Raw genomic sequence first — 22,082 nt, 5'->3', positions numbered from 1 at the left:
ATCTAAACGTAAATCTAAGATGGGAGTAAGCGTCGACCATCAGATGAAAATAAGGCAATCCTAATGGCGTTGTGTCAAATAAAAATGGCCTGGGGGGCTCTGTTGCGCTCGGAGAAGATGGCCACCTAAGTGAAGGCTTCGTGCTGGGAGGCGTTATTCTTGTGGAAATCAGCGTTGGTGTGCCATAGTCTACTGAGGGGACATCAACGGATTGCTCCCATGCACCCTATCTAATTATCACCCGGATCTGGAGACGAGAGCCGGCTCCGTTCCAGAGCTTTGGGTGGCAGTTGGTGGACCGGGAGTCGGCATTGGCCTGATCCGACTGACGCTCCGTGGGAGTGTCTGCTAGGGCCGGGGATCTGCAGCCTGCTGTGGGGGAGGGGCTCTGTGCCCGCCTGATTGGATTCCCCAGCACTGATCAAGCCGGAGCCTCCACGCCCGGGGCGGTTAAACAGAGCTTCCCTAGCAGGCTGCTACGGTTTCAGCGGCGACATCGAACCCCGACCATTGTATCCTGCGGCTTCTGGTGTGCAGCGTGGACTGATGCTGCACTCGAACCTTCTGGCGCTGAGTGGGTCCACTCTGCCGCTGCTCCGGCCTGCGGTGCGCTGGTGGGGGCGGCCACCGCAGCCTTCCTAACATCTACACACTTGGTGGGGTGCCCCCCTCCTGCGGCCCTGGACGGGTGGATTCCGGAGCCCACGACACAGACGATGAGTCCCTGGGGGCGGGTGGGCCTGGATCTGGCAACCACAGCTGAGACTTCGTTTTCCATGGGCTGGCCCTTCCCCCCCTGGGGACACTGCGAGCCTCGCTGTGGCCTGTCCTGCCCCTGCGCCTGGGCAGGGGTGCTCCTTCACTCCCCCACAATCTGTGTTTCTCCCGAAGCTGCATGGGAGTTCGAGCTCCACAAGCCGTCAACTTGGGCCATAGGGGGCACAACTGAATGGTCATTGGCCTATGGGTGCGCTGATGGTGGGCGCCCCTATACCTACTCAACATTGAAGATCACACCCTGCTCAGGCGCTGATAGAGCCTCAACAACCCATCCCAGTTCATGCTGCTGCGACAGTGAAGGCTCCCATCCCTCTGCACTAGCCCAGAAATAGGTGGCTCTGATAGAGCTTGTTGATAGAGGGCTCTTGATCCCTGGGCCTCCTCTACCCTCGCCCACCTGCAGAATTCCTGCCTTGCGAACCTCAACGGGGGGAAGGGGAAAGGCACTCGGATGCAGTGTGTGTGGAGTCTGGCCAGGTTGCGCAAAGCTTAACCTATCTACACCACCCATTCGCCCTACAACCCGGGGAATGGTCGCTGGTGTGGCTGAGCCACGCATACTGAGAGCACCCACGGACCAGCAACCGTGATGCTCTAACTGAGCTCCAGCAAGTCCTCTTCACCCTAGCCACCCAGCGACCCCTTTCCCACCTTGATCACCTGACGTCTCACAGTTGCTTACTGGGCACCCTCCCTGGTATGCCCGAAACCAGAAGGTCCTTGGACCATAGCGCTCCCTTGTTTACTGAGGTCCCCCAGGACCCACACTCTAACATGGAACATCACTGGTTGGTTCCGCCTGGGCATTCCTGTCACTGGGCTCCCTGGGCATCTACATGCTTGCCAACTGGCCTGGCAACTCGGGCCGCCGACCAGGCCCGTTGCTGTATACTCTGGACACCCACAAGCTAATAAGGGGCCAAGCTCCTTCAGACCAACTGGGACCGGCTAGGTCCCCTCCAGTCACCCTCACTCACCCTTGCGATCACTGCTTACAGTCCTCCTGTTTTCTGGCATGCTCTCTCCACATACTGGTCTCCCAAGTCTGCAGACTCCCCCAGTCCATATCATGACTAAGGGCGCAGGGAAAAAACAGAGCTCCATCAACATGTTTACTAAAACACTGTCTGAACAGGCAGAGGAGGCACCGGAGCCAGAACCCACCACTTCAACTCCTCTAGACTCCATAGACTCACAGAAAATGCTGGAATATATCTGTGAAGGGTTCACCACTTTGCACTCCAAACTGGATGACATGAATGGCTCCATATCCTCGATCACAGCGCACATTGAAAAAACCGACAACCGAGTTGCTGAAATTGAAACGAGGGTGGGCGCTACGGAGGACGACTTTGGCTCTCTCCGGGCGGAAGTCTCTTCATTATCTAGACACGTGCTGGAGGTAGCCAAAAAATAATGAGGACCTCGAATCGCGCTTTAGATGCAATCACCTCTGTATAATCGGGGTCCCTGAGGACGGCATCAAGGAACCCATGGAAGACTACCTAGAGCGCACTCTACTCACACTTCTTGATTCTCCCAGGTGCTCGACACAGTTCGCAATTGAAAGAGCGCATCAAGCTTTATCAGCAAAACCCAGACCTGGCACACCCCCACGCCCCATCATAGCCAGGGTGCTAAACTTTCGGGATCGTGACGCCCTCCTTAGGGCAGCGAGAGCCAAAGGGGATCTTTTGTTGGGGTCCTCTAGGATCCACTTATACCCAGACTTCTCAGTGGCGGTTCAACAGGAACGCAAAACCTTCCTGGCAGTCAAGTAGAGGCTGCGTGACCTGGAGGTTAAATATTCCATGCTGAATCCCGCCAAGCTACGAATTGAACAGTCTAAACCAGGTTTTCTTTTTCACAATCCCGGAAGAAGCCTCCAAATTCATAGACGATCACTTTCCAGGTTGACAGTACATGGCCACATCACTTTGTTGACATTTGTTACACGTTTGATCACCTATCGGGAGGGGCGCCCCGTCCCATGGGCGCAGGAGATCCATCCTTCTGTCATGTGTCTACAGTTCACTCTGGCTCTACGACGTCTTGATCTCCCCGTCATTAGTACCCTCTTAAACTGCATGTTAAAGGCTTTTGATGCACCTCTCTATCCTTCATGAGCCCCCAGCCCGGAGCACCGCCGCCAGGCCAGCATACAGGCCCCCAGGTGTTGATGCCATTGGTTTGGATTTGGTTATGGGGTTGTCATTCCTCTGATTGGGGGAGGGATGTGGGCGGGGGTAGGTAGGGATTATTGTTATGGTAAAAAGGCTTGCTTATCTAGCCTGGGCTTCAGGCCCTAGGTTATCACCTCTCCGAACTTCAAAACCTATGCAGTGCTCTTATTCCAATGGGCGACAATAGTGTGATACTTATGAGTTGGAATGTGCGGGGGCTGGGGAATTATAGGAAAATGCGACAGTTACAACTGCACGCTGAATGCCATGAAGTGAAAATCCTTCTTTTACACGAAACACATGCATATCCCCAAAGATATTACACCAACTATTCTTCCCAGAGTCGGGGGGTTACGACACTGATCCATAAAAGCCTCAAATCTACTGGTAAGTCTTTGCAGGTCGACCCACTGGGTAGATATGTATTGCTTCATGGGGTCCTACAAAATAAAGAACTGGTGTTACTGAACATCTATGGTCCCAATGTAGACGACCCCGAATTTTACCTCCACTTAGCCTCCCTCTTAGGCAGCTTCCCTGTGGTCCCGATACTGTAGGGGGGTGACATCAATACAATACTAGACGTTGACGTGGACAGATCGGGCTCCAGACCCCGCCAACTCTCGAAAGCAGCCTACACCATTCTATCATTGCTTCCCCGACTGGCTATAGTAGACGTATGGAGACTATTATACCCTGACTCCCGAACATACTCCTTCTATTCCCCGGTTCACGACTCACATTCTAGGATTGACAGATGGCTGATATCAGACATGCTGATAAGAAACATTTCACAGCAATCGATTCTCCCTAGAACTCTTTCAGACCACTCCCCGGTAACTATCTCTCTCTGCTCGTGTCCAGACTACGATGGAACCCGGCAGTGGAAAATGAAACCACACTCCTTGCTCGATACAGCCTTTAGCTCAGAGCTAGACACTGCCATTGAAGACTTTTTGAAAACAACACTAATTCGGTCACTACACAATCCACCCTTTGGGAGGCATTTAAAGCCTACATCAGGGGTATCGCCATCTCCAAGAAAAGCGGTATCCTGAGAGCGATCCGAGAAGATATCCGGAAAAGTAAGTCGGCACTCGCATCCCTCGAGTCCCAATACGCTCTCCTTCCATCTCCTGAGATCCTCGCTTATTTAGGTACGGAACTTGATGCGTTTCGTACTCATGCGGAATGGAAGGGGAAATTCCTTGACAACCCCCAACTCGTGAGAAAATACGGGGAGGGTGAACAGCCAGGCCGACTCTTAGCCATTCCTGGTATTCTATGAAGCCCTTTACTCAGAGGATGAGAGCGTCCCAACAGCGGAGATCGATGCTTGCCTAGACGGCTTTCCCCTTTCGGTCCTCTTCTCTGAAACTAATAGCTCTCTCGAGAGAGGCCGTTTAATGCAGAGGAGCTCCCAGAGGCCATTGATTTGCTGTCATCTGGTAAATCCCTGGGCTTGGACGGCCTTCCAGTAGATTTTACAAACACTTCAAATCCCTCCTAATCCCTCACTTGATGGCCATGTGGGAAGAAGCATGCGTAGTGGGTAGGCTCCCCCTTCTCTCCGGGAAGACATAATAACGGTTCTACTTAAACCTGGCAAGGCCCCCACCCCTGTGGCTCGTACCGTCCCCTCTCACTAATCAACTGCAATGTCAAAAATGTTTGCCAAATTGCTAGCCTTACGCTTGGCCCCCTTCATGTCACACATCATTCACCCCGATCAAGCAGGATTTATTCCAGGGCGCTCCACCTCTCTGAACTTGATATTATTAATACAATTAACCCGAACGTGCAAGCAGTAGTTGCTACACTGGACATGCAAAAAGCATTCAACTCCGTGTCCTGGAAGTACCTTTGGCGGGTCCTCGAGAAATTTTAAATTGGGCCCAGTTTTCGTTCTTGGGTCGGGCTACTTTACTCAGATCCGATGGCTATGGTCCGTACTGAGGACAGATGCTCATCCCTATTTCGAATTGCCAGAGGTACAAGGCAGGGCTGCCCCTTTTCCCCCTTAATCTTTGCTATAGCTATGGAACCGTTTGCCGATAAGATGCGCCTGTGCCACGCTCGCAGAGGGTTACGAACAGCAGGCAAAGCGGATATCATCTCTTTATATGCAGACGATGCCTAGCTCTATATCCGGTCTCCCTCTATCAACCTTGCCCCGATACTGGAGGACGTTGTCCACTTTGGGCCCGTCTCTGGACTCAAAATAAACTGCTCCAAATCCACCTGTTCCCACTCACTGAATGCACACGTCCCTCTCCCGATCTTAGGGGGTTCACTTGGTCCCAATCGAAACTCTCTGAAAAGGCTTCTGGCTGGGTGAGATCGTCGTACTCCCCCAACTTTTATATAAGTTCATCAATCTGCCCCTGTTGCCGGGAGACTGCTTTTTCCAAGCGTTGACCCGCATTATTAACTCTTTTCAGTGGCATTCTGGGGCAGTCCGACTAAAACTTGCGACATTGTCCACCCCTATGGAAAGTGGCGGATTCAATGCCCTGGATTTTCTCTAATACTGGCTGGTGGCGCAGGCCCACTTCTCCTCGCACTGGTTTAACACACAGGATCCCCCTCCACATGTTAGACTTGAAAGAATGGCAGTAGACCCTGTTAGCACATCCCTAGCCCACTCTAAAATCTGGAAACTATCAGACACATCCTATCCATTCCACTGTGGAATTTCCTCCCAGGGGTCCCATACTTACCATCATCCATCATACACTGGTGGGCTGAAACAGGCTACGAGGCAATCCGGGACATCTTTGAGAGAGGTGGTTTTGTTGAGTGGTCGGATCTTCCACCCATCCTCAGACGGAAACCATCCGCGTGGCTCCTATACTCCTCCCTCCGCAGAGTTCTTAAAATCAGATACCCTGACTTCCCTGCGCTACCTCCCAACGACCCAGTAGTTGCGGAGCTATGCAGCTTCAACTCCTTTAGGTGGAAGGTATCCAGACTATACGCCCTATTACAGGCCAGATCGACTCCCCCACCCCCCTTCGACAAACTGAAAAATAAATGGGCAGAGGACTTGGGGGTGGTGATGTCCGACCAACGCTGGAATCTCATGTGTGCGCGCACCCACAATGTGTCCTTTAACTCCCCATTCAAGTTAATCCAGTTCAAAGTCCTGCACAGGTATCACCTCACTCCGATTCGGTTGCACCGCATGTCCAAGGACCACTCCCCCAGATGCCCCAGGTGCGGAACCGACAGCTCCACATACATACACATGTTCTGGTCCTGTCCTAAACTAGCGCAGTACTGGGAGGAGATATGTAGAGAGGACTGGGCTAATCAACAGCCAACACATTCCAGGCCCAGGAACATATGGCTGAGATTCTGCTCTTATATGGCCTCCATAGTTACAGACTGATGGTGGCTCTCTTACTTCATCTTCTCCCACCTCCACCATGGCCTGAACTTTTGATTACCCAAATTGCTCTGGTGTTGTTGCGCCCCTCTGCTCATATCCGCAAAGCAATATACAATGTTGAAATCGGACTGTATGCACTGCAATTGTCATGTCTGCCCCTGTTGGGCTTCTGCCTCTTCCTCTTCTGTTTTGTCAAGCTAAATAAATAAAGTTTAATAAAATAAAAAAGGCCCTATACTAAGAAACCTATTGCCAAACCTTACAACTAATACAAAAACGGTGTGGGATAGTTCTCAAGAAAAGAAAGAAGTGCAGTGTGGCAGTGGGACCCCCGTTCACCCAGCCAGAGCCCACTCTGGTAGTTACGGATTCCTCCCTCTCGGGTTGGGGGGCTACCCTAGATGGCCATTTGATTCATGGCGCATGGTCCAGAACAGAGGCCCTCCTGCATATCAATCTGCTGGATCTCAAAGCGGTAGGCCTGGCTTTTCTACTGGTCATCAGGGACGACGCGGTTCTGGTCAGGACCGACAATTCCACGACGATGTTCTACTTGAACAAGCAGGGCGTCACCCCCTCTCCTCTCCTGTGCATGGAGGCAGTGTCAATCTGGGAGGGGCCCAGTTGGAGGGGACATGGATCTCTGCGGTCCATCTCCCGGGGGACAACAATGGGGAAGCCGAACATCGCCGCCGCCTGGGGCTAGACACCTACAAATGGGAATTACACATCAACTGTTTGTTGCCCCTATTCCAGAAATGGAGGTTCCCAGATTTGGATTTATTTGCATCTCCTCTGAAATCCAAGTGCCCCCTCTTCGCTTCATGGGCGGCGTGGGGTCAGGGGTCTCTGGGCGACACGTTCAAACTCTGCTGGCAGTTGCTATCCGTTTCCTCCTCCATTGCTCCAGCGGACCCTCTGTACATTTTGAGCCTCGGTAGACTGCAGCCTCCTCCTAATCGCCCCCCCCCACTGGCTGTCGAGGGCTTGTTTCTCCGACCTGCTGCAGTTGCGCTCCCAGGGGCCTGTTCATTTCCCACAACACTGCAGGGGCTTCCTGACGCAGCAGGGCAGGGCGTTGGGAGCACCCGGACCCAGCCAGCTGCCCCGCTAGGCCTGGCTCCTGATCAGCAGAGACTGCGCCACTCCCAGTTTTCGTACGCCAACTGGGAAATCATCCAGGAGGCCCTCCACGTGTTCTCAGTACAAGAGTAAGTGGACCAAGTTCTGCCACTGGGCTCACGACAAGGGGCTGGACCCCCCTCACCTGCACCCTGGACGACGTACTGGCCTTTTCTGCACATCTGGCTCGCTATGGAGACCAGGTTGACACCTGTTGCACCTATTTGGTGGCCATTGGGGCCTACAAGAACTCCCCAGAGCACATTATTTTGGCGGCCACCCCTGTGCTTAAGGCTCACCTCAAGGGGTTGTCCAGACGGTTTCCTCCGGTTCATGGGCCACACCCGGTCTGGGACCTCAGCGTGGTTCTGGCGGCTTTACAGCGTAAACCTTTCAAGCCAATGGCCTTGGACAACATCAGGCTGGTGACAATCAAGGCAATACTGTTGGTAGCACTCACTTCTGCATGCAGAGTTGGCGAGCTGCAGGCTCTGTCGTGCGAGCCATTCACCACCTTCCACAGTGACAAGGTAATCTTGGGCACTCATCCACACTTCTTGGCCAAGGTGGTCTCTCCGTTCCATTTGAACCAGGAAATCTGCCGGCCAGTGTTCTTTCCAAACCCGCCGTCAGTGCTGAAAGGGTATTGCATTCCTTAGACTTGAAGAGAGCGCTGAAGTTGTATCTCTCCCGGACGAGGTATTTCCAGAAGTCTGAAGCGTTGTTCGTCACCTTTGGGGGCTCGGCTACCGGCACCCAAGCGTCCAAAGATTCCATCGCCCGTTGGAAGGTCCAGGCCATTTCTGAGGCATATGTGGCCATGGGTAAGACTGTTTCTGTGGGGGTTCATGCCCACGTGGTCAGCAGGGGCAAGGCAATGGTGGGCGCCTTTCAGAGACACGCTTCCTCAGAAGTCATTAGCAAGGCGGCTACTTGAGCCACTTCGTCTGCTTTCTGTAAGCACTATTCCCTGGATACCAGTTCCAGGTGGGATGCAGCGTTCAGTCAGGCGGTTCTGGAGAACATTCTTGCTTCTTCTTAATCTTGAGGCAGGTTGTCACAGCACCACCCGTTTGTCTTGATAGGTGGAAACACCCACAGGGATTGAGGAAAGGGAACAGGACATGTGAGTAATTCAAGTTACTCTCCTTAGTGACTGGATGTCAGGTTTCTTGGTCTTGCGCGAAGGTAGCACGTACACCTGCCTCCCCGTTGGGTCTTGGTGCCTGGATTGTACACAATCTCAGGCCTCCGTGACCCGCTGGGGGAAGAGGGTTAGGATCGGCTGGATTGGATAGGTAGGGGTGATTATAGAAACCGGATAGAGGATCAGGAAGAGGTAAGGGGATTCAGGGAAAAGGTTCGGCTTGTTGCCCCCCTACTGAGGTTCCTGAGATCGCTGATGCTCTGCCCACACACTCCTACACACTATGCCCACCAAAGCCCTGCCTAGTCTGGCCTTCTCCGGCCCTAGTAGTTCTGCTTTGATACCTGGCACATTGTGTTTTAGGATTCTGTGGTGTGTTACTGGCACGCACTCACATTACATGCAAGTGCTGATTGTTTGAACTCACAACCGGCACACCTTAAACTGGTTCACTAGTACTTTGCAATCATGTACCCACTGGTTACATGCAATGCGTTGGTTGTTAGAACTCACAACCAACACACATTAGCTAAAGAAACAAGATGCAATTAGCTTTGTGTCGTGCAGTGGGGTACGTCTGCCATGAGCTGTAGTTCCAATTTTCAAGCCGTATTGATCCGGCGGAGCGCCGCTACAAAGAAATCAAAAGCATGTGTGAGCTTGTGTTGCGGAACAGCATAACAGAACACTTGACAAGCTACCAAAACTGCCCACTGGCGTTCTACAGCATGCAAATGCAGTCAATTTGTGGTGTCGGTTCTCCGACACTCATTCTACTGTGCATCGGAAGTTGCTATCAGCTGTGAGCACGTCTGTACTCCATACACTTCCCAATGCCTTTAAGAGTTACATTGCCAAAACACTGCTTGCGTTCTATTCAGTTACTCCAAGAAGACAATGCTCCTCCAGAGAGCGCTGCCTTACCCAAACGCTGCTTGCGTTCTATCCAAATAAACACACCAGAATTAACCAATAGTTGGATAAAAGCACTTATCTGTTGCTGAATGCAGGGCCTGTAGTATTCGCAGGCGGGAATGGTCCCGCGGTTCGCAGCCTGCAGGAGCCATCCGAACACATGTCCTCTCTCTCGTGTTCTCCAGCACAAGCAGGGATCTTCGATTGGTTGGGCGTTGTCCTAGAGGATCCCAGAGGCTCGTGGTCATGCAAGCCTTCTGGGAAATGTACCTGTCCTTTTCATGCCCCAGAGCGTTCTTAGTCCACACCAAGCCCCTTTCCTGCACATAAAACAAAGCAGTGTCTTGAAATAAAGGTGTTTCGGTCTTTTAGACCTTTTTCTATGGCCACACTGCTGCATAACCCTGATATTGTCTGCTTGGCGCTTCCCACTCATGCTTGCCACCTGTGAGTCCCTGACACTGGGGTACTCATAGTCCTTGTCATTGCCGATCCATGCTTCAATGAACAAGAGCATAAATGAGGAATGCAACCAAGGCACATCGCCCGTACCACAGTAGGAGCTTAGTTTGTCTTTTCTTTCCTTGGTGGAGGGCACTTGTCAAGTTATTTTACTGGGTCTTCTTAAAGCATGGCATTTTACATTTGCATGCCCTCTTTGCACTATGGGTACTGCAATTAAAAAGGTTGGGTTTTGGGTGAATAATCGAGCGTATAAGAGTTTGCTGTTGGATATGCTGCTCGAAGCAGGCCAGGTTTTGTCATTGCTTTTGTGCTAGTGTGTGTGGTATTTGCGTGTGCTGGGTGTTGATGTTGAGCAAACTGTAATATGTTGTCTGCAGGCATTCTGAGGTGGCAAGAGTTGTGGGTTGTAATGAGTGCTTAATTTGTGTGAGACAAGTGGGAGGGTGCTATTGTAAAGTTGGTAGGGCGTTTGTTAGGTTGGAGAGTTTATACTTTGCAAATGGGCATTAACATAAGATTGCATTCAGATGCACCCATCAGCACGGTAATGCTTTAGTTGCGATGTGCACGGTAGCAATGTTGTGTATGGTTGGCTAATTCAGTTGCTGGCATATGGTGCATCTCCATCGGGCCACATTGTTTCATCGCCCCATAAAAAGCTAAGTGGTCCTGAGGTTGAAATATCTGTGAGCTGTCGATGCTCAGGAGAGAGGCTTCATGAAAAATTGGAAGTTGCGGTCTTGAAATTGCACCCTGTCATAAGGTGACATCGCCTAACATTGCATGAGCATTCAACACAAAATGACATCCCCTTCACACTCACTTGCTCCGCAGACCAGATAACTCAAATTTTTACACTCGGTTTTCTACTTTCGCAAATCTTTTTCTTTCTCGCTCACTCTCATATATAGATCCATTGTACATAGACAGGCAGTGTGTTGGAGCAATGTTGCCGCTGTAATGTACATGGACACAACAGGCAGCGTTCTGTAGAAACTCCAAGCAATGTGCAAAAGACTTCGCACTGCATACCAAACACACAGAGACCCTGGAAAATGCACAGAAGAAACATCACTGCTGTAGGACGCTGCAAAAACATATGTAAGGTGTATCAGACCTTATTTGCAATGGAAAGTAACTGCATGTACCCACATCCATCTATAGTAAGCACCTGTGAGGAAAAGGAGAACTGGTCATACATCTTACAGCGCAAAAAGCGCCTGCTGGAAAATCCCGGGAGAGAATGGAGAAACACCCAACAATACTGGGGCTTCTTGCTTTGGAAGAAGTGACTCCACTGGGAGCGAGATAACCGGGACAGCTCCCAGAATCCCTAATGCCTGTAAAGAAAACCCAATGTCCTTTGTACATCGACAAGTTAAACAGTCATGTTCTCTAGCGCTGAAATAATGTCAATGCACACAAATGGATTTATCACCCTTGGGACAAGGTGCCGTTTTAATGATATATTTAAATATTAAATACATAAATAGCATAAACATATAAGATTAACCTTCTGAAAAATGGTTGGATCAAAGTACCTATCTCATATCAAGACCAGGCGTAAACACGCCCTCTGTTGAAATCCAACCAAATAACTCTGGATCAGTGTAAAACGTTCTCTGTATATAAATATTAAATAATTAAATATAACAGCACCTATTGACAATGCGGCTGAAACAATGGATGCAAAAATAGAATAAATCACCTTTTTATGTAATGCATAGTTGGACATCACCATAAGGCATGGTACCGCCTCTGATACATATAAAGTTCCATATCATGGCATAAGACATCACACTTCATCAAATAATAGTACAGTATTGGCTCTGCAGCACACCTATGCTGGTATATATAATACAATGTCCCCATTTTATATAAGCCTATACTTAATCATGGGAAGGGGTGGGGGGTGGGGGGCGAATGTGAAAACACTTCAGCAGCAGCAGTCCCGCGGAAATGATCAATGACTCACTGTTACCTGCAGTCTACCACAAACAAACCATTGTCACAAGCTAACAACACCAAGGAAAGAAACTAAAATACATGCAGACATGAAACAGGAGGAAAGGAAAACCAACACGAGCAGTAGACAACTGCAATAGGTTCTCCCAGCCCAGGCCCCACTTGACTCCTTAAGGAAAGCCTGAGTCAACATATGTATAGAAAGTATGAAATCCCCACAGATTGTGTTGCAGATGGTGATTCTGTGCACATGTTGAAGCAGTGCTTTCCTTCATCCCTTAGTGCGGTAGCTGCATTAACATTCTCCAGAATCCCTAAATGTGAACAGAGAGCAGCCCAATATTTACTGAGGGCTGATGCCCCTTTTCACTTAGCTGCACTGTGTTGCTCCAAACTGTTTGCCATACTGGAGAGATAAAGGGCTAATGTGGGTTCAATCGCAGGGTGAAAGATAGCCGTTTACAGCCTTCCCATTGATATACAGGATCTTTTCAGGAACATCTTTTTCCTAATTCTGGACGTGAGATGCTGATCAGGTAGGTGCCCCCTGACCCTGCCATCTTGAGGCCTCCAAAATCGTTTTTGCACCTGTGCTTAAAAGCACGGTGAGCGCATTCGGCGCGTGGTCCCTCTCCCCTTCCCAACCCATTTCCTGAACCTCCCTCTACCCGCCTTCCTCAACGCCCCCCCCACCCTGATTGGCGCACCATGCCCTCATCAAGGACACTGCAGAGCAACCCCCTGCCCGTGCAGCCCCTTCGGCTTAGGGCCCCAAGGCCAAGGGCGGCTCCAACAATGGCAGCTCCAAGACATGCCTGCAGGTGTCACCAGGGGAAGCCAGTGAAGCCAGCAGTCAACAGACACCAACTAAAACTGTAATTGTGGCTTGGTTAGGGTGTAGAGCAATTACTCTACTCCAGAAAGCCCCGCCGCTCTACCTTACCTCTCCATAAAGTACACCGCAATAGGCTTACACCATGCACATTTAGAGAGATGTATGACCTCTGACCTAAATCTACGCATGACTGAACTGTAAATGTTGTTTTGCATTACTTATGAACATAATTCCCAATGTTAGCATATACCACACTTAGATGGAATTCTTAACCTCAGCCTGCATCACATAGAGATAGAAAAAGTGAATGTTAGCATGTGCCACACCTAGATGGAACTTGAATGTTACCATGTGCCACACTTAGAATGGAGAACATCATCCTGCCCTACATCGAGATAACTATTGGGAAGATTAGTAAGTGCCACACTTGGACGGAATATGTAGATTAGCAAGTACTACACTTAGACAGAACTGTGAATGTTAGCATGTTAAATGTCAAATAACCCACTAACCAATATAAGCTCAAACTCTCTGTATACGTATCTTTCTAATAAAAGATACTCGCACCAAAGCTCAGCACCCGGTGTGTACCGAGTTGAAGCTGCCAACAGTACACCACTCCTCTCACAATCCTACTCCCTCTTCACCTTACTAACCCATCCCACCTTCTCGTTTGCAGATCTGCCAGAGCACCTGGGGACCAATTCCGTTGGTGACGGAGCGCTTATAAGTACCTTTAACATAACATAACAAAGTTCGTATCACATAGTAGTGCCCTTTTGATGTCACTGGGGGTCTTAAATGGCTATGATGTTAGTATAAGTGTAAATGACATAGTTTCACTTCTAAAAGCCATCGGTTTATTATTTTATGTGAGTCTGCCAGCCCCACTCGGAGGAAACAGTTATGTAGCATGGCTCATGAAGAGAGCCTATAATTATGTGCACAGGGAGAGGAAAGTTAAACATGACCTTGCTTACCCTCACCTGGGAAGTAGAGCCCTCAACGTGACAGCATAGCAAGGAACAGCTAGCCAACACTATACGAAATGGACTAAGCTGTCTTTCACTACACCATTTTGTCCATGAGCAAAATTGAAAAGCCAGTAACAACAGCTAAGTACCATATGAATGTGTGACCTGCATGTTTTCACCGATTTTCCTGGTGAGACTCCACAGCAAAGAAAACCCCACAACAAACCAATCCTTATTGAGTTGCATTATCTTGTTGTGTGCTGAGTAATCTGAAACACACAACATGCGCTTAACAGCTCCCCCTACCCAGTTCATCTTAGCCAAACAAACGTTTGTGCTCTTGACAGAGTTCAACACCATAGGCAGGTGCAGCCTTGAACCTGTTTCGCGGCATGGAGTACGCTTTATTTCATAAGTTATGCAGTCCTCAGACACTTTACTTTTCTTTTGCAAGAACAGGTGTCGATGCCAAACCAGAACGGGACTCGAGTTTAGAAGCACCCGAATGCTCTGCATAACCACTCCCCCACCCTCAGGTGCTCCTTTTCCTACCGGTCAGCTGAAGGGGAAAAGGGAGGGGAGCAAACGGCGTCGCCTCTGCAGAGTGTAAAGATAGGTGGTGAACCACCATCCTCCGGCTATCTGCCAGTTCGCTTCCCCTCGGATTTGCCTCCCTCTCACTCTGCATCTCCCTGGGAGGAAGGGAGATCTCTTCTCAGGCCGGTGTAACGTCGGAAAATGTGGTATCGTGGACGAAATTATGTCAACTTGCCCGTCAAAAAATGCTTTCCTGCCAGTCCGTTACTGCGCATGCGCACCAACACAACGCATGCGCAGTAAGCACCCTAAGAATTTTTCGACGCTAAGCACATTTCGACGTTACACCGGGGGTACCCTGCCACACCACTGGGCTGCAGGGCATGGGGGTAAAAAACGGGGGGGCTAATCACGATTTGCCGGTCCTTCGGGCAGGAGTGTCACACTGAGGCTGACCACATCAGCATGCCTCATGGTGGCTCCCGCTAATAACTTAATTAACCAAATATTCTAAACGGGAACTCTTACCCGCTCAGGTGCTTTTATTGGAACATTATCAATGCATCTTCTTAATATATATGAAACTCACATCCCGTCCAAGACTTTGATTTTCAATAAGAACAAGAGTTGCCAAAATACATGTGGTTCAGACAAAGGCAATGTTTGATTTGTTTCTTGATCATTCATCAGATCATGGTTTGAGATTAGGCTCGTATGTTCTCAACACATCTACACAAATAAATGAAAGTAATTTGTACATTCTTTTTAAATGTACGATAATTTGCTTCGTAGTCCACTTTGACTACTATAAATCCATCTTCAATGCAAAATGCTACAATAATTCCATCAAATTGCAAAGTGCACAAAACCATCAGCCATAGAAGCTGTGCACTGTCTGTGAGAAAGGAGACACCCGAAATGATCTGCCTTAAGAACATAGCATAAACTAATGCGCCCTTGCGTACCTAGTTCTACTGTTCCTGTCGTACCTGCCAGCCAAACACATACGTTTGACATCCCACAGCACTTACACTGTTAAGTATAAGCATTTGGACTGGCACTGAAAACACACAAGTCTCTGTGACTCTCTCTGTCTGCAACACTGCATGAAACCAGATTACATGAAATACTACAGAGGGGTTGATAACTGAACTGTTCAAGCTTCCCTCCTCCCTCTGAGTGATTCTCTGGTGGCTTCCCTTCTCCCGCTGTTCCGCCCTCTGTCCTGTGATATTGTTGTCTCCTTTGTGTACTTGTGCGCCCTAGTACCTGCCGGTTCTGGCATGTTATAAATCTATCTATAAATAAATACATAAATGGTAAGGATAATTAAAATAATAATGATAGGTACGCTATTCATTTAGTGCCACATGAGGGATTCCTCATGCTTCTAGACTCTGTAATAAAAATGTGTATTATTACCAAATTTAATAGGATTATATTTTTTTACTTTGGAAGAATGATGAGTCAGCCCTTGCGGTATTTGCATAGTGAAGTCTTTCTCTCTGTCGAGGCGAATGCTTAACTCATGAGCCATCATCTCTGCTTATAGACTGTGACTGCTTCCCCTTAATTTCCATCTCACGCTTGTGTCCCCATTCCCAAGCTGTTTGAAGAGGCCTTTGTTGTATGTGCTATGAAAGCACGCTACAAAAACAGTATATATACATACTTTTTTTGCAGATTCTCCAGGACCTGCTGCAAACTAACTTTATATGTTCTAAATCAGATGGAAATCATTATTTCAAGTTACTGTGTGATATAGACTTTATATATTTAATGTACTCTTACGTCCTGTCGCCTTTCCTCCATACTGTGTGGGCGTCCCTTCCTAGGGACGGGAGACAGAACATTTTTCACCAGAAAAACCTTCTTCCCCTTTAAATTTAGAGGCGTGCAGGGGTGCGACCCTAGGAGCATGCGCTACCCTGGCTCCGACTACCGGTGCCACTCCCCAGTCCCTTTTTCCACGTGGACGGGAACAGGCTGATTTCACTAGCGCTCCTGGGTTTGGCCTCGCCATGTAATTCCACGCGCTCTTCCCCAGATTCTTTTATCTTTTTGTCTTCATTTGTCATCTATGTACTTGGTCCTCCGGCTTCACGCTCCTCCCTGGCGCATGTCTACTTGAGTGGGTTTCAGCCGGTGTCCAGCCTGTGAGGGACTCTTTCCCACGTCTAGCCCCCACACTCTTTGCCTCCACTGCCTTGGCCCTGACCACAGCTGGGAGGGTTGCACCACATGCGACTCTCTGACTCCACGCGCACTGAAGAACAGGCTAGCCAGGTGGAGGGAACTCTTCCATGCATCGCCTCCAGAGGACTTGAAGACGTTTGTCCAGCAGAGATCGAGGCCCAAGGGAGGACCATTATTTTCCATCACACCCCATAAGGGCGACTCCTTCCAGAGAAAACGCCCAAGCGAGAGGAACCTCACGGGTTCTGTTACCAGCACACGCACCGAGGCTAAGCCAGCTACCGGCCTTACAGCTGAGGGGTCTGCAGACCCTACCGGTATCAGTACAGAGGGACCGCAAGGTTCTTCTACCAGGTCTACACCTGAGGGGCTTCGCCTTAGTACCAGCACCATGTCCGAGGGGACGCCTGCACGCAGCACTACCGGCGACAATGCCGAGGGTGATACGCCTTCCAGGCCTAGACCTGAGGAGCGGGATGGCCTCCTGTTCCAACACCAAGAGTCTTGGGCGAGGCCGTGTCCGGAGGGCCATGCACCACGACTTTGGCACTCAGCCCGACAAAACGGCCGCCGCGCCACACATGGCCACTCATCCAATGCCCCTCCTAGGAACAGAGCAGGCGGGTGAACAAGTTTCAAGGTGGGACTGGTGCCAACCAGGTATGTAGCCTACAGCGTATCCATCAGTAGCGCAGGGCAGGTTCCCCATGTAACCCAGACTGAGTGTGCTCTGGCCCCAGCAGCCCCCAGCCGCTCCGTCAGTATCTTCTGCCTCCTCTTCAGCCTCTGAGGACAGGTTCTTCGAAAGGTTTTTGGGGCTGATGCAAGCCCCCCAGACAGGTGCCATCCTGAGGGATGCAGTCAGGGACTTGCTCCCTCCTGTCACTCCACTAGCGTCTATAGTCATTCCTCCCATGGTTCCGGCACTACAGGCCCCATTGAATCCGCCCCCAGTTTAGCCGGTTCCGTGCCAATCTCTGCAGCAGCCTCCGACTCCGGCCTCCATACCGCAGCTCATGGCGCCCAGCACTCCTTCTCCTGCGGCAGACCAGCCGGAAACCTAGGCTGATACAGACGAGGAGGAGGAGGACCCTGACACGCCATCATCAGCGAAGTCCTTTAACGACAGGCTTGCAGGTTTGGCAGAATAACTGGGCCTTCCTCATCCCGAGATAGAGCAGCCCGTGGGGGGGTTTTGGCAGAGGTCCTCTCCGTAAGACACCCTACCAAGACTGGTATCCTGATGCAGAAGGATGTCGTTACTCTGGCCAAGAAGGAGAAGATTGGCTCAAGCCACACTCAGCCCAGCCTGTCAATCTGCGCCTCAATGCCAAGTATAGACAGATGGAGGGGGATACACTCTTGCTGTCAACGCACCCCCAGCCGCACTCGTCTGTGATCGCTGCAGCGTCACTCTACTCTAAGCCTTAGTCGTCCTTGGCCACCTCGTCCTCGTCACTGCTAGGCAAGGAGGAGAACATCTTGGAGGTGTACGGGAAAAAGCTGTACTCCCAACGCCTCCCTGCACCTGCGTCAAGCCAACGCGGATGCCATGCTCGCAACCGTTAACCAGAGGTTGTGGCGGGAAATAGCAGACTTCCTTCCGTAACTTCCGGTGCAGAGCCAGGCACGCTTCAAGACTGGTCTCGGAGAATCCAGGCTGGTAGCGCAAGACATCATGGAGTCCACAGTGGCCCACATCGATACCGCTTGCCGGGCCATCTGCATCGTCACGGACATGAGAAGGATGGCCTGGCTTCGGGCTACTAAGTTTAACCCTGACGTTCAGGATCGCATATTGGACCTTCCATTCAAGGGTAGTCACCTCTTCCACTCTACCACTGATGAGGAAGTAGATAAGAACAGCTTGCAAACTGCAAAGTCTTTATCTATCCTGACGAAGGCCACGGCCAAGGCATACACCCAGTCGCATCAATGCTCCGATAAAGGGCGGGAGTTTGGCAGGTTCCGGGGAGTCAGCACCGGCGCAAACAACAAAAAGGGGGTGTAACAAGGGATTCTTTCAGTCCCCCTCCTCAGCAGCAACCTCAGAGAGAAAAAAGGCATGACGCGTCCCTCCGGGTCCACGTGTCTCCAGTAAGGGGAGGCTAGCCTCTTACATGCATTTTTGGCACTCAGTAGTATCCACGGGTTACCGCCTAACTATATCTCCCTCTCCTCCCCTCCCACAGATTGGGACAGCAACACTGTTGGCGAAGATCCGGTCTCTCGTCGAGAGCCAGGCAGTGGAAGAAGTACCAGCCTTCCGGAGAGGATTAGGCTCCTATTTGAGGATTTTCGCCATACAAAAAGAGAACCAGGCTGGCCTGAGAGTTGTGTTTGACCTCTCCACCCTCAACCTCTCCCTCCCTCTTCAAAAATTCAAGATCGTTACGCCAGCACTCATTGCAGAGACACTAGACAAGGGAGATTGGATGTGCTCCCCCGGATCTGAAGGACGCTTACCTACACGTCCCGATTTGGCAGCCCCATCGCTCCTTCCTATGCTTCAGGATCATGGGCTCTCATTTCCAATACAAGGTGCTACCCTTTGGCCTCAACTCAGCCCCCATGGTATTCATCAGACTCATGAATGCAGTGGCAGCCCTCCTCAGGGCCAGGGACACCATGTCTACCCGTACCTGGACACCTGTCTCGTCTGGGCGAGATCCTCCGAGGGGGTTGTCCACACCTCCTCCGTGCTTATGAGACTGCATCTGGACTTCGCAGCCTCATGGAATCAGGAGATGGGCTCCCAAGCGGAGCTTGTCAGCATACCGCCTTCTCTCCACTCGGACCTCACGTGGTGGTCCAAGGACTGCAATCTGCGGACTGGCAGGCCATTCCGGCAGCTGACTCTGCAGCTCACCATTACTACGGACTCCTCCCTAGAGGGCTGGGGAGCCACTCTCGACAGCCACAGCATCCACGGAGTCTGGACCTGGCAGGAACAGGAGTCGCATATCAACTGACTGGAGCTCTGAGCCATTTGGCTAGCCCTCAAGGCCTTCCTCCCGCTCATCAGGGGCAGGCCCGTCCTGATCCAGACCGACAACTCCACCAGCATATCTTAACAAGCAGGGGGGGGTACCAGGTCCCCTCCGCTGTGCAATCTAGTGGTCAGCATGTGGGAATGGGCCCTGGAAAACAACATCTACCTCAGGGCCGTCCACCTCCCGGGAGAGGCCAACTTGGCGGCGGACAGACTCAGCAGGCTGGGTGCGGACAATTACGAGTGGCAATTGAACAACCAGGTGCTGCAGGAGATTTTCAACACATGGGTCCATCCTGAGGTGGATCTATTTGCCTCACGGAGGAACAGGAAGTGCCATCAGTTTGCGTCTTGGCATGGACTCGGCCCCTGCTCCCTAGGCGATGCCATGCAGCGTCAATGGGAGGGCATGACAGCATATGCTTTTCCGCCCACACCCCTGATCCCCAGGGTCTTCCTCAAGATAAAGGAGGGTTGTCACCTCAGCATCATAGTGATATCGCCTTGGTGGTCGGCGAGACTGTGGTTCTCCGAATTGCTCAGCCTCTCTGACCAGCCACCCATTCACCTTCCACTGGGCCCAGCACCTCTTCTGTCCCAGCGGGGGGGCAGGGTTCTCCATCCTGCTCCTCAGAAGCTAGCCCTCGCAGCATGGTTCCTGAGCAGATCACCCTCAAGCAACTCAACCTATTTTGGGCTAACCTGGAGATCACCCAGGGCGCTAGGAGCAAGGCCACTAGGAGCCAGTACAGGAGCAAATGGAGCAGGTTCTGTCACTGGGCATATTCTAAGTAAATCAACCCCCTGAAGTGCATGCTGGACGATGTGCTTTCGTTCTCGGCGCACCTTGCCCACTCAGGCATACAGGTGGACACAAGTTGCAGCCATAGGGGCCTACAGAAATTCAGAGGAGGAGGTCTTCTCCTCTTCCAACCCGATAGTCAGGAAACATCTGGCAGGCCTGTCCAGGCTTTACCTGCCCATCAAAAAGCCGCACCCTGTGTGGGACCTCAATGTGGTGTTGGGCGACCTTCGAGCCATTGGCGTCTGCAGACATCAGGCTGGTCACCATCAAGGCAGCTCTGCTAGCAGGTCTCACATCTGCTCGCAGAGTCCGCGAGATCCAGGCTCTGGTGGCTTCAGAACCCTATACCACTTTCCACAGGGATAAGGTGGTCCTGCGGACTCACCCTGCGTTCCTACTAAGGTACCCTCCGCGTTCCATCTAAACGAGGAAATAGTTGTACCTACATTCTTCGCTGACTCCAAGGACGAGGCTCAGAGAGTCTTGCAGTGTCTGGAGGTCAGGCGCGCTCTGAAATTCTACCTGGATAGTACGAAGGGCCTCCGCAAGTTGGATGCACTTTTTGTCACTGTTGGGGGCTCCAGACCCAGTTATCAATCATCCAAGGCCTCCATATGATATGATATGATAGTTTATTTATATAGCGCCTATACACAATGTGTTTCAAAGTGCTTCAAGGCAAAGGAGGGAACAAGGGAAAATACAATGTACATTCTTACAGGCCATGAACAGTAAGGATGTGAAATTAACTATCATACTCGGCCTGACGACATTTCAGATAGTGCAAGAGCTAAGACATAGATAGGGAAGGGAGAGGGAGAGTGGGAAGGAAATGGAAACAGCCAGGTGACTACCGTACTAGGCCTGATAACATTTCTGGTAGAGCCGGATAAAAACAAAAGGTGAGGGAGAGGGGTGCAGAGCTGGAGAGGAGGAACAAAACAAGCGACTCTCGTACAAGGCCTGATGACATTTCAGAAGGGAAGGGGGGACTAGTAAGGGGAGGGGGAGAAGACAGACAAAATTGCTATCATACTAGGTCCAGGGACAATTCTGATAAGAGTAAGTGCATAGAAGAAAGTAAGGGTAGGAGATAGGAAAAGGGAGAAAGGGAGAGGAGGAGAGAACAGAGAGTAAGCAGTCAAAAAGAGTGGGGAAGCAAGAGGGGAGAGCGAATACAGTTGTAGAAGTCAGTAGTAACACATAATGTTGCAAGCCAGGATACAAGATGAAGATGGGAACAGCATGATTCAAGGCCACCATGAGAACAAGATGCAAATGAAGTCCAGCATGAGAGTTGAGAAAGGGTGACGCACTGTGAATCAATGAAGTCAATTAAAGTCAATCCAGCATTGGCCACAAGACAGTGATGGTGAAACCAGAATGTATCGGGACAGACCGACTCCTGCAGTGGAGAAGAATCAAGCCAAACAGGCAACAATTGTGTGCGGGAAGGGTGGGCCCAAGGGAACATCACGAGGGACCAGAGGGGATCATGTTGGTGCATGCTTACCTGCTGTCTGAGCAGAAAGTCGAGAGCCCTGGATCCTCCTGGTTCAAACAGGTCCAAACAGGAATTGCTCTTTTCTTCATCTGCCCTTCGTTTTGGACGCTTGGGCGAGAGATGCCCTTGATCTAAGAGTTAAGAGCAGGAAGGAAGAGGCAGGGCTAAGAAGGTGGGTGGTGCTTTGGCCAGGTGATCTAGATCCACTTGCACCTGCTCCCCATCTACAAAGGAAAAGAGGCTGGAGGGCTCATTAAGTAGGGAAAAAGAG

General features: G+C 50.7%; 1 protein-coding gene across 3 annotated transcripts in view; it reads left to right on the top strand.

Moving 5' to 3' along the window:
- The window catches only part of NBN (nibrin), a 732,941-nt gene that overhangs the window by 606,802 nt on the left and 104,057 nt on the right, over positions 1–22,082 (top strand). The window lies entirely within an intron of this gene.

Source organism: Ambystoma mexicanum, chromosome 5q (assembly GCF_040938575.1).
Source record: "Ambystoma mexicanum isolate Mex_15411 chromosome 5q, UKY_AmexF1_1, whole genome shotgun sequence".
NCBI lineage: Eukaryota > Metazoa > Chordata > Amphibia > Caudata > Ambystomatidae > Ambystoma > Ambystoma mexicanum.
This window is presented reverse-complemented; position numbering and strand designations above follow the sequence as displayed.